Source organism: Hippocampus comes, unplaced genomic scaffold, assembly GCF_001891065.2.
Source record: "Hippocampus comes isolate QL1 unplaced genomic scaffold, H_comes_QL1_v1.1 scaffold156, whole genome shotgun sequence".
Lineage (NCBI taxonomy): Eukaryota > Metazoa > Chordata > Actinopteri > Syngnathiformes > Syngnathidae > Hippocampus > Hippocampus comes.
The window spans coordinates 6819938-6823126 of record NW_017805744.1 but is presented as its reverse complement, the minus strand read 5'-3'; positions in this window follow the sequence as shown (position 1 = coordinate 6823126).

Below are 3189 nucleotides of genomic sequence, written 5' to 3'. Positions count from 1 at the left end.
GTGTGTGTGTGCGCGTGTGTGTGTGTGCGTGTGTGTGTGTGTGTGTGTGTATGTGTGTGCGTGTGTGTGCGTGATGTAACAAATAAGACCAAGATAAATCAAACCTTTCTTCCAATAATGTGACCTATAACAGGTACAATAAATAAATAATAATAATAATAATAATCATAATCTCAAGAGACAACACGTTTCAATGGGGATGTGGCTGTGTTCAGAAATTAACCAGTCACATTTAAACTTATTTTAAATGGCAGTCAGCACACCTGCCATGAATTAAAGTGCCTCTGATCAACCCCAAATACATTTCAGAGGTTCTAGTGGGCTTTTTATTATTCTATAATAAGCCTGGTTTTGTAATTACACCCATGAATCACTGTAGGTATGTTGTCATCCTGTAGCTGGCTTTGTTCACACCTTTTTCGAAGTAGCAATGCTCCTTATCAAGAATTTAGACATCATTGTCTTCAAGTAAATGTGCCTTTCTTTTGAAATACAAACGAACCCGAAGAAACTACCCTCCAATGTTATGGCATGCATTTGGTGTGAAAGCTGCTTGGTCTCTCCAATCTCAAGATCGTTGCACTTCTGATCACCCCTAGCTCCCATTCTAGTGGACATTGGAGAGCAGGTGTTGGTGCCCCCAAAAGTGTCCCACCTTTTGGGTGCCGCTCTTCAGTGGGCAAGAAAATCTCCAAGCATTTCACTCGAGGCATCAGACACTGAACATGGTTTGTCCTGTGAATATTACCACTTGACCTCGGACGATCGGAATTTGATTTCCAACATTGAACCCTTCTAAGCCTGCCTGCAGTCTGTTCTGCATTGTTGATGTAATAAAGGCTTGAATTCAGTTTGGTAATGATGTGTATTTAGTGTCATATTTAGCAGGAGTGAGGAATTGACTCACATGACTGAACTCATGTCAATCTTTCAGATTGAGCATTGTTTTGCAGACCACTTCGTAGATCAGCCATCTGTTTCAGGACAGTATGGAAACAAAAAACAACAATATAAGTAGTCAGTTAAACTAAGCAGAAGTTATTAGCCGACTGATGCCTGGCAGCCACTGCACCTGCCCTGTCCTACTGCTTTGCATCCATGCATGAAAAAAGCTAAACTGTGCTCTGATTACATTACATAACTCCAATGCCTCAGCTCTGCTTAGCTGACTAATCTTTTTACGGGCTTCTGCTAATTAACCATCTGATCTTGTCATCAGAACATATGTTTTTATGATTGATCTTTGTTGCATCACCAGTCGAGTTAGGAAATATTGAGTCATGTATAAAAGGTCAGCAAAGGCCTTGGACAGTATCTTTATATTGACAGTGCAGAGTGAGAGCCGAAAACAAATATTTAATTATCCTCGGGTTGTAATGTTATAAAACCCCATTTGGTCAGTTATTGAATGATTTAGGGCAATCCAGGACAAACATGACCTACATTTAATCAAACAATTTTGCCTCCATTCAAAATATGGTATGGATATATATATGTGTGTGTGTGTGTGTGTGTGTGTGTGTGTGTGTGTGTGTGTGTGTGTATGTCTCTCTCTCTCTCTCTCTCTCTCTCTCTCTCTCTCTGCCGAAGCTGGAATCAAACCCTGCACCTCTGCACTGTGAGGTGGATGTGCTCACCAGTGGTTTAGCATAAAATCAGCAAATAAAGGCGGTATAGCGTGACATTTATGCGAATTGAATGTGAATGTAAAAAAATAATGTCAATGTGCGCTTTATAAAAATGTATTTCCGTTTAATTGCCTGGGGACGCAAATGGCACCAAATTTGCTTGAATGGCCCATACAAGCATTACCAGAAAATGAGGGATTTGTCTCCCAGAGTGACTGACCCATATAAAGACAGGAAATCACTCCAGCAGTGTACTCAGGTAGACATAAAGAACGGTGGATGCACAGATAAAACCTCATCCTGTTTAATAAAAAGAGAATTAAGTAAGCACAGGTAATGTCTGCAGGTTCCTGTGCTGATATTGCAAAATTACATGTAAAGGCTTTGTAATGTTGACCTCAATCCAAGAAGCACAGCATTGCAATCTGATTTGAAATTTCATCTCACCCACGACCTTAAGGAAGACAAGCCAGCACGATGGTGACTCTCTTGCGTCTCCTCTATAGCAGATAAAATGGATTCTCTTTTAGGATGAAGTCTGGAGATTGACTTGGTCATTCCAAAACCTCATGTTGCTTGCCCCCAATGAATGTCTCTGTTGTTTTGGCAGCGTGTTTTTTGTTTCATTATCTTGCTGCATGATCGACAGTTTCCCGGTCAGTTTGGCCAAATCTTTCTTTAAATAGGCCGACTTCTGTCTTACGTCAAGTGCGAGAAAAACTTTTTTTTTCGAGGGCAAAATAATACTTGCATTTTAGCAAACCAATTTTTAGAGAGAAAAAAAAACCCCCAAACGGTTATTAATTCAACAAATATTACCTCTTGATAATGTTGAGTGTGCTGGATTAAAGAATAGTGAATGCCATATGTGGCCCAGAGGCAATGCTTTGCCCACCCCTGTGTTACATAATCAGTGAAGGTTAGCGACCTCATCTCAGATGAATCCATACCTCCACTGAGTTTTACAGATGAGGTTTTATGTGGCATCTTCTGGTATCGTCTCAGTACTTTGATAACGTGTTCAGCAATCAGTACACATTGTGATACCTACCTGTAACTTGTAGGGAAAAAAAGGTGTAATATGTCTTCTTAAAGGCATATTTTTCCAACAAATTATGGTTGGTTCGAAATTATAAGACTTTCAAGTTCAACTATAGTATGTTCATGTGTTGACTGCGCCCCAAAACTCATTTTCAGTCGTTCTTTTCCGAAAATATTTGGAGTTGTTGTCTGCCATCTTGGTGAAAGTTCACTCAAGCATTACCTCGTGACACCAGTGTTAACTGGAGCGAGCAGACCGGCGGCCCAAGGCAAACACTGCTCAATCTGTTGAGCATATCCACGTTTTTGGAGCGAGGTCACTCAGCCATTGGTGGGCAAATGAATTCAATTGGCTTCACACAATTAGTGCAAGTCAACAAGGAAATAGGTGGAGCAACAGGCTGCTTTCCAACGGTACCCTGGTAACAGTCTTACATGTGGGGAACCATTTCAGGCTGTTCTATTCTCTCTCTCTCTCTCTCTCTCTCTCTCTCTCTCTCTCTCTCTCTCTCTCCATATA